Source organism: Choristoneura fumiferana, chromosome Z (genome assembly GCF_025370935.1).
Source record: "Choristoneura fumiferana chromosome Z, NRCan_CFum_1, whole genome shotgun sequence".
In the NCBI taxonomy this organism is placed as follows: Eukaryota; Metazoa; Arthropoda; class Insecta; order Lepidoptera; family Tortricidae; genus Choristoneura; species Choristoneura fumiferana.
Genome location: NC_133472.1, coordinates 14,629,803 through 14,640,228, shown reverse-complemented (window position 1 = coordinate 14,640,228; position 10,426 = coordinate 14,629,803). Strand labels below are relative to the sequence as shown.

The 10,426-nt window shown below is 34.5% G+C and overlaps 1 protein-coding gene across 1 annotated transcript in view; it reads left to right on the top strand.

The window, feature by feature from the left end:
• The first annotated feature begins 496 nt into the window (after positions 1-496).
• opa (Zic family member odd paired) overlaps positions 497-10,426 on the top strand; it is a 32,871-nt gene continuing 22,941 nt past the window's right edge. Inside the window, exon 1 of the mRNA XM_074088522.1 lies at positions 497-870. The gene's annotated coding sequence lies outside the window, so the exon portion shown is untranslated. The remainder of the gene's footprint in view (positions 871-10,426) is intronic.

Here is a 10,426-nt window from a genome sequence, read left to right as displayed (position 1 = left end):
ATGGTCTACAAAGAAAAACTACCCACCTCTAAGCGCGACACGAGCACGCAGCGTGACGCGATTAAATTAAAAGCGACAACATGTGTTTTCCTTCCCACAGGAAAATACATTAGCCGGAGCATTTCCCGGCGTCTTCTCTCTCTATCCCACTAACGCTTTCGGCTCTCCACCAGAAGAAACACTCGATATAGCGCCCTCGAAAGCTAACGGGGAGCTTTCAACGTAAATCTGATAAAGCAAACACATTACGACACAAACACAAAGAAATTTTCTTCTTAACACTGTCCTTACAAGCTCAACGTGAGTCATTCGGCTCTTTCTGGCAGGATTTTATTGTATGTAGCAGAGGGAGACAGATATATCGAACCGGTTGGGGCTTCGGAGCGAGCATCATTGGATGAAAAAGTTTACGGTGTACCGCCCTACTCTCCGCGTGCAGGGCTGCCGGCCGGGTCCGTTTACAAAATATTTTCTTAGAAACAGTATGTCGCCTGGGCCGAGGGGCGGCGACGCGGGAGTCCGCAGTCATGCTGAGAGCCTCAGCGGAGTCGGTGGACACACGTCGCGAAGCTTTTCATCTTTACGAAAAAAAATTGGCCTGTTACAAACATTTTCAAAAACGAATGCTACTGATTATACCTCATGTCATCACAGAACGCGGCTGTGAAATCAAAACACCTTTATAACGACGTGTCAAGCTATGTGATCAATGCCCTAGTTTCATGAGGATACTGAAAATTATTTTTCACGTAGATATAGATTCAGTGAAGTGTTCTGATAGTATTTTTCTGTGCTCACCGACAAACTACCTTTGTGATTCTACGTTTCTGATATTTTTACTGCAGACTGAACATCCTGAAAACTTATCACGTAAGAATACCCACTTTATTTGTTATTATTTACCTACTCTAAAAAAAAACAATTAGTATTTAATAATGTAATTATATGTTTATTTATTTATTTACCTTTAAGAAAATATTTTTTGCCAAATTTTAAATTGTTTGTTATAAATCTACCCTTATTCATATTATAGCTCCATTCCTTTGCCGACGGCGCTGTAAACAGATATCAGTTAACTATGAGACAAAAAAAAGCCCATAAGATGCGATTGCCTACTTGTCCCCTGCTTGGTAATTAAACTCCCTACAATATAGACACTACAGTTATGGATATGTAAATAAACAATAAACATATAGCTTAAAAAATAAAATACTTCAAAGGTAGTTAAAAATTCCGATCAGATATCTGTGTGTGTAATGTAATGAGCTTATGTCTTATGTTATATTTATCCGTTGCTTAGTACCCATAACACAAGCTTTGCTAAGCTTACTTTGGGACTAGGTCAATTGGTGTGAATTGTTCCGTGATATTTATTTATTATTTATTTATTTATGTTTATAAAGACTTACAAGCATAAGCTAATCAAAATTTTCTTTATAAGCATGCAATTGTTAACCTGCTTGCTTAGAATGGCCGTATTTGTAAATCAGCATTTAAACTTCAGGTTACTTTTTTGCGCTTAGATTCGGTGGGTTACCTATATACCTATACTAAATTTATTTGTAAAGGTAAATGTTTTACCTTATCCCTCTAAGGTACCTTCAACCAATTCGATTAATAAACCACCATACTTAGAGTCCACATAGAATTATCAATGTAGTTTATAATTTTATTTACCTCTAACAACTGTTAACGAATCCAATGATTTAAATTGTTAAAATGAGAAGGATTTACGGTGGCTTTTTAGTCAAATCAGTTGACAGCGATGGACTCTACCTTCTATATACAAAAATAACCTTAATTAATCAATCACTAAGTACTAGCGATAATTGTAAAAATAGAACGTTGCGTATTAAACTTACCATTTATTTAGACATTGTAGGTCTCTATTTTTAATTGATAATTGAAGATTTAATAACCTATTGTTTAAAGTGTGAATTTTATTGTTTTGTTTTATTGGCTCCATGTTTTTAGGTACAAAAAATAAGTCGGATTTATTTAGATTATTGTGATGTTTGTAGGTGTAATAGGTATTGCTCAAACTCAAAGAGGCATTCCGAAATTAAACTAAGGGCCATTTGCACTGTCCAGGGTTAAAGAACCAAATTATTAAGCCCGCGTTAGCCTAAGTTCATAGTTCCATACATTTTAACACTAGGTACTTAACCCTGGATTAACGTTTACTCGAAGTTACAAGTTAACTCTGGCCCGTGCATGCTCTCCTATAAACTTGTTAGAACTAAATTGTGTTTTGACAAATCTATAGACAGATAAATACAAATGAATGTTAAATTAACAAAAACTTAACAAGCGTTCATAAATAAAGGAATTAGATGATAGAGATCGAAAATTTGCAGGAACGCAACCGCTTACCGCATAGCGACGGAAATGAAATACTGAAACCCATAGTACATAGGTATACCACCATTTGTCTGTTAGATATGTTTAGATAACACAAAAACACTTTTGCATTTATAGTTGATAGAGCTAGGCTAAGAAATTACTTAAAATTTTGTAGTAGGTATGTACCTAATTTTAAGTAGGCAAGTATAAAAATTGGTGCTGTTATTTTGTGTAAAATCTAGTTACCACACCACGCCACGATGTAGTTATTTTTTTACATTAAATTCTTAAATGGATTTGTGGTAAATGTATCAAACGTAATTAACTTCGCCTTTCATTTGATTATTTAACATTTTTAAATAAAATTAGTAAAAGTTGTAACAAAAATTAATTACCTGTGATAGTAATGTACTTACATTTAAATATATTGTATCCAGTTTTAGGTAACCTACTGTAAAGAAGGCTAGAAAAATTGTATGGCTAACGGCTATTCACCTCATATATACCACTTTAATTAATATAAGTAGGTAATGGCCACAAATTCATTTAAAATCGAAATTGACTATAAAATACTTGAAAAATGAAACGAAATTATAATAAGTATTTAGGGACGACTTCGATACGTTTTGAGACTAGATATCTGGTTTTTAATTGTGCAAAGCAGTTTTTGGGTGACTGTTCATAAAATTATCAATAACACTACGCTAGTAACGAAAACACTAACTTTATTTAAGTGTTTACAAAACAACACTCGATGAACCGTTTGCATCCACATACATTCAGATATAGTATAAGACATCCGTTACCTAACTAGTGTATTTATTTTATATATTGTCGATATTTTCATTTACCTACACTTTTTACTGGCCTGTTAGAGTCCTACTGCGCACAGAAAAGCTTACAGGTACAGTCAGCATTAAAAGTCAATGCGGTTACGTTGCTCAAAATGATCTACCTACACGTGACTCTACTGCTGCTCTTCTAATAAGAGTGTTTAGATCATTTTGAGCCCAACAACTTCTCATCTACTTCCGCTGCTCACTGTATATCTATCTATAATAACAGCACATGTTGATATTGACTAAAGCACAAATAATATGATTGAGAGTATCTAGATGAAATTTCCACTTCTAACCAAACAATGCTATCATCGAGCATACAACCGAGAGACTGGTGCGAGTGGTATTTAGGTATCAACTAATTACTAACAATTAGTTGCTAATTTAATTTATCATGCTCATACTCGTAGTTATTATTAATTTGTTCACTAACTAATAAAAACAAATTTGTTTTATTTACTTACTTTTTCAGGCGGTGACTAAACATAGACTTTCAATACTAATTGATAATGTAGTGTCATCTTGCCAAACTCTAGTGTCACGCTTGACCTTGGGCAGGTAAATATAAGTTTAGCGATAGCCTCTAATACGGTTCGCAGATTTTTTAAAACATATTAATTTAGTTTTTTGTTATTATATTCGATGGCTTTGATATTCAACTGTTGCAAAAGAAGAGTTAATTATCATATCCACGTTCCGTGCTTTGCTTGTATTATTTAGGTTTCAGTACCTTAAAGATAAAAAACGGACATTAATAATGAGTTACTCAAATGTCTGTTTGTCTGTCGCGACCACGCCAATTGAAAATGACGCACATGCATATGTAAATCGGTGACCTAAAGACAACGTGTAACGTAGGTAAATAAATGTTTTTTTTTTAAATGGCTTATTGTGCGAATCTCAATTATGTATTTTTACTGGCCGTTACCCACGACTCTGTCCGCGTAGAATTCAGTTATCGCTAACCCGCGGGAACTATGCAATTTTCCGAAAAAACTATGCTATGTCCTTCCCCGTGACTCAAACTATCTGGACACCGAATTTCATCTAAATAGCCATAATGTCTAGAAAAGTACGATACCCACTGCCTGTACGTAAGTTTAATGTAGCTTTGATTTACAATTACCCAGGTCGATAGACTAATAGATCAATAAAATTAAGTAACTCGAAAACCAGTCAACGTAGGTAGATCCCAGTGCACTGGCCCAAAATTATTGCAATTAGCTCTAGTGTACCCTCTTAAAAGGAATTACGTCAAATCCAATCGCCACTTAATTGCCAAAAAACAATTGAGTGACGACAGTCTTTAGAAAACAAAAGATCAAGCGTCTCGCCCCCAACCCCCCCCCCCCTCCTAAAATCTAAACTGAAGAGTGGAAAAAAAAATTCAGGGTGGTAGTAAGTATGTTAAATTTACTAGGAAAATTATAACAGCTAAGATTGCTTTAGAATTATTAATAGTTTAGGGGCTGTTTCACCATCGATTGATTAGTGTTAACTGACGGTTAAATGTGATGTCGTCTCCGTCTATTCGAATAAAACAAATAGAGACGGCATCACATTTAACCGTCAGTTAACACTAATCAATGAATGGTGAAACAGCCCCGAGTAAATAGCAGCCTAAGGTATAAAATATACCTAAGCTCGGAAGATTCCGTACACAATAGAAATCCTTAGAAAAATATTACTTGATTTTTAGGGTTCCGTACCCAAAGGGTGCCAACGGGACCCTATTACTGAGACTCCGCTGTCTGTCTGTCTGTCCGTCCGTCTGTCACAGGGCTCTATCTCTTAAGCCGTAAAAGTTAGACACTTGAAATTTTCACAGATGATGTATTACTGTGGCCGCTATAACAACAAACACTAAAAATAAAATAAAATTCTAAATTAAAGGGGGTCGTCATACAAGAAACGGGGTTTTTTCAGCGTTTTTTGGTTGCTAGGCATTCTTGCCGTTGCTAGGTGGCCAAGGTTGTCACCTAGCAACGGCCCTTTGCCGTTTTAATGTTTACCTTTGAGTTTGCGATTTTAATTATGTTTTATAAAAGCTTCGATTATAATAATATAATATAGTGACTGTCTGATTGTGTGGTTTATTCGTTTTTGTGCAAAAATAATGAAGCAATTTATGAACCACAAACCTTAATGAAGCCAACTTTGATAAAGCGCCCGCCTATTCCGCACCGTACTAATCACTATGTTTACCTATTTTATTACACTAAAAAAATGCATACTAAGTATTTAAGACTTTTTACAGGGTTTATAATTCAGTTTAAAATTTATTCACACTTGTCGAGCTTCTTATTATTTAACTACACAACATACGAAGGCCACAGAATTTCCCGCGAATAAACCGCGCTGACAGCCATTTTTTTTGAGCCGCGCGAGGCGTTGCAGGCTATGGTTTCAGATGCAATCAGCTAAAACCAAAGGGGATGAGAATACAAAATTGTTTTTTATTTAAAATATTTTTCAAGTGCTTACATTTCGGTGATATTTTTACAAGCTTTTCTTTAGCTTGCCCTGTGTGTTTATTTATTTATTTGTTTGGGTCAAATCTTGGAAGCTAAATTTGACCCATTTCCAGTGGTCCGATCGACTTGAAATTTGGCATACTTTTGTAAATTTCGTGACAATACAATAATCTTGTAGTGTCATCTCGTCAGGATCGTTTCTGCAAGAGGGAACTCCTTAATAGTTAATAGTACCGACTTGAAATTTGGAACGAAATGTAGTTTAGATGACAAAGCAAGTACAGTTAACTAAAAGTACAGTCAGCAAAAAAGCTTGTATTAAAAATGTTTTTTTTTTAACAAAAACTTATTACAAGCATTATATTTACTTGCAATGTCATTACAAGATATCCACTACAAATTTGAGTTGAAAGATTCCACCCGAGCAAACATAGTTAGTTAAATGTAACTACCGATGTGTCAACCGATTGAGCTGAAATTTTGCACGCATGTATAAATCCTCCGCATGTATAAATTCGGGTTGGCCTTCAAACTAACTCGTGCATCTTTTGCTTACTTTCCAGCCTCTACAACAATGTAGTATTCTTTTAATTAAAGTAAATACAAACAGGAATTAAATCTTCTCAAACCTATAAAAAGCAAGAGCGACGTGACTGACTGACAGTTATAGACTACGCACAACTTAAACCACTGAAGTGACTTGAAATTTGGGAGCCTTTTCTTAAGCTCTTTTCTTTCTTAAGAGGTGCTCTAAGAAGGGATCATTCGAATTTTTCACGAGATACAGGGTTAAAGGGATTTAAGTATATTTTTATTCACAAGTGACTGCCATTAATACGTAAATATAGTATGTAGTAATGATTTCAGGATATTGCAAATTCCCACGGGATAAAATATAACGAAGAATATTCTTACCCTGACTCCGGCAATGCACAACCTAAACCGCTAGATGTAGAGTCTTAAAATTTTACAGATACATTTCTTGTAGGTCAAAGAAATGTAGTAAATAAGAATTTACCGAAATCTCCACAGAATAGGGAATAAAAACAATATATATTTTCGTAGTGGCTGGATCTCCGTAACTAAGTTAAGCACTTCAAATGTAGCAAGCAAGTAGGTAGTTATATTAGCTGCATTCCTTGAATGAAGGACGTTTAAGAGGTGCTTCAAAAATTGTTTTTTAGTAATTCCAATGTTGTATGCATTAAAATAGATTTATTTTAATTTATTACAAGCTTTTATTTAGTTTCACCTGTCCCGTTGTCTGTCTGTCTGTAATCAGATCTTGCAAGTTAAATTGGACCAACTTCCAGTAGTTGGATTGCATTGAATTTTGGTATACTTATGTAAATTGCGTGAAAATACAATAATCTGGTAGTGACATCGGCCAGGATAGTCTCCACAGGACGGAACTCTTCAGCGGTTAATGGCATCGACTTAAAATTTGATATGCAAATGTAGTTTGGGTGACAATACAAGTACAGTCAACAAAAAGTACAGTCAGCAAAAAAAACTTGTATTAAATTGTTTTTTTTTACCAAAAACTTATTTTTAAATACTAACTCACTAGGTGGTACAGATACTTTTTTAATTTTGGCAGATAAAATTCCTCGAAGATCATAGAAGAGGGGGCACTATAAAGTGTATTTTTAAAATTCCCGCTGATTAGAGACTAGAAGGGATTTCTTAATAATAACTCTCTAGCTGATATAGAGCAAAAGTACTTGTTTTGGCCACCTTAAGCCCGTTTTTGGCCAATTGACATTTGCAGTCATATATAAAAAGTTATAGTATTAAAATAATATATTATGTTTAGTGAGTTTTCAAAAGTTTATACTGAAACTAATAAAGTTTATAATGATATATTACTATAAATTTATTTCAAGTATACATTTAAACAATAAATAGCCATAAACGGTACAATGGCCACAAACGGTACTTCTGCCCTAGTGTCTCATATTAGGAGGGTGCGAAGTACTAGGTGGGGGTGATGAAATCTATCGCAGCGCTCATGGTGGCCAAAAGTAGAAATAGTTCTGGCTCTGTCATCTGTCATACTCATATGAATCTGTCATTAACAAAGCAGTTTGTATAGACTTTAACTACCTAACTAATTTTAGTAATAGATGTTTGTGTTATGATGCGAGCTTGAATTATTGAACACTGTCCCTGTTTTGTTCTTAATTCCTCTACATCTCGAACATTTCCAGCAACAATTTTCCTTATGAAACGGTTTGTGGTTGAAATTTTCAATTGAGATACTCACAAAACCGGTCTTCAAAATGATACTCATTTTGATCTGAAAACGATATTTAATTTATTACAAGCGATATAAGAACAATTATATAATTTTACTATTATTCAAAGAAACCAATAAGATAGCTTTATCTTTTTGTTTTACAGTAAAAGTACAACTAAACATGAAGTAAACAAACCCTGACAACGAAAATAAAACACACTTTTTGAATAAATTTTACTTACCATATTTAATTTTAATGACCAAAAATGAATTCACAACCTTTTGTCCACTCAAATCACGGTATCACAGTAATTTTGTATCATAAATTAATACGTTATAGGTTTGATTTTGGTCACAATGTCGCGATGAAATTTTAAAACGTCAGAGCATCAGAGCCAAAAAAAGTTGCGGACGCTAGGTGGCGCTGATGTCGTGCACAGAGCCAATATATAGCTGTATTTGGCATTTAATTTATATTCCTTGAGGAAAAACATAGACTAAGTATTATTAGGGAATAAAAAAGATAGGTATATATACTGAGCGGCAAAAAATCTGGCCCTCAAATGTATGCAGTAATAGGAAATTTTGTATGAAGGGTGGGCTAAATTTTGTGCCGCTGAGTATATTTTGTTTCAAAATTGCTCAGGCCCGAAGCGCACTTTGTACTGTGAAAACTGTAACTATATACAAATAATATAGCAAGGTTAGTTCCGTTTTTTGCTACGTTCATTAAAATCTTTGTCGCACTTAGTTTGACTGTCATATTACGTAATAACGCTTGACAGACCTCATTGCGAAAATCTTTTAAACAGATAAGTATTTCACATTTCAGTTCCTATTCTAATAAGATTAAGTCTTAATACTTAAAAACTGCGACAAAAAGATCTTACGCCGATTTAAAACGCTTTCAAGTCAGTAAATTGTTTCGGATAACCTTTACGTTACGGAATTTAAGGCACGAAATGCCTCGGAAATTGATTTAAACGTCAGCAAATGTCATATTTTTAGTAATCCTATTGGTGCAAGTCTTTCTGTAAAGATATGTCAACCCGTTGCTTTGTGATGAAGCGGCTACACCGCAGGGAGTCGCGCAGATAATGTACAGATTAGATGGAAATCTGAAAGGAGTGACATTGTTTAACGGGCCAGGTAGAGCCGTAGGCCGACGTGGCCTGCCCCTGCCCCGCTGGAGTGTTCTAAACAATACACAAACAAGATTATTTCGTAACAGGAGATTCCGAGAGAATGCCGTTAGCAAAAACTTGTATGCGATGCGGGCAAACAATGAGCTTAACTGTTGCGGTTTTTTTGCAATGCGCACTTTTAATTACTTATTAGGCAACAGTTTAAAAGCACCTTTGCATTTTTTTTTATCCATTTCTACTAGTAAGATTTACAAACTTTACTAGATTTCGTTTATCTCATCTTGTTTATTCAGGTATAAATTCGGATGGATCTTTCAAACGTATTCAATTCAGTTTCAATATTCGGTTTGACCTGAGAATACATCCTTAATCATAGGCATAGGTAGGGTTTCATGGCTAAACATTTGTGGATCTATATATATTTTTATTATCCAAAGATAATAATACAAATTTTAAAAATAACCTCAATAAAAATGTATAGTTGGTTAAAAAAGTGCTTTACCATTTCTATGTCAGGTCCTACATCCAAAAAAAACACCAAGGCTTGTTAGTGGTATTAACTTGTAAACATTGCTTTTAATGTTTTACCCGTAACCTTAGGGTGGCAAAAGTCTTAACTATGTAGATAATATAAGGTTAGGTTAAATTCTTGTTCAATTACAAAAGTTTGAATCTCGTAGAGATCATAAATAACGCTAAAATTAAAAAAAAACTGATATATTTATTCATGGCCTCATTTTATTTTGTCATAAAATTTAAATCTTTTGATATTATATTCCGATAATAAAGTAATTGTTAAGTTTTGATTGTACACTTAACGGCAAATGTATCGATACGGCCGAAATTATAAACAAAGTATACACAACCTTAATGTTACGAGTATGTCAATAAAGTAACTTTGGTCGTCTCAAACACTTTTTCGTTGACTGCACCAATAAATACAAGGGATTCCGCAACATTAAGAACATTCCTTAACGATTAACGTACTTACCTACATGATCATGTTGAGAGAAGTAAGAAGTACGTATAGGCTAGCTTGACAAAAAGGCAAGTCTGCGATAAGATTAGTTAGTAAGTATGCTCGTAGGTAGGTACATATGAACTTCTCAACGTATCGTACCTACAAATGATTTGCGTCTGCGTGCGCCGGTCGGTACGCATGCCTCCCCGGGCCGACGATGGGAGGCTGAGACGCTGTACCAGTCCTGAAACAGGTTTACCTAATCAAATCATTCATTTGTAGGTACATACACATATCTAATATGTACCTTTAAATGTTAATAAACTATCAATGCCAACGTGCCATAAAAGAGATTGGAGTCAGCCCTAACAAATAAACTAAAATTAAATATACACGAATACAATCGAAATTTTTGTCTCAGGACA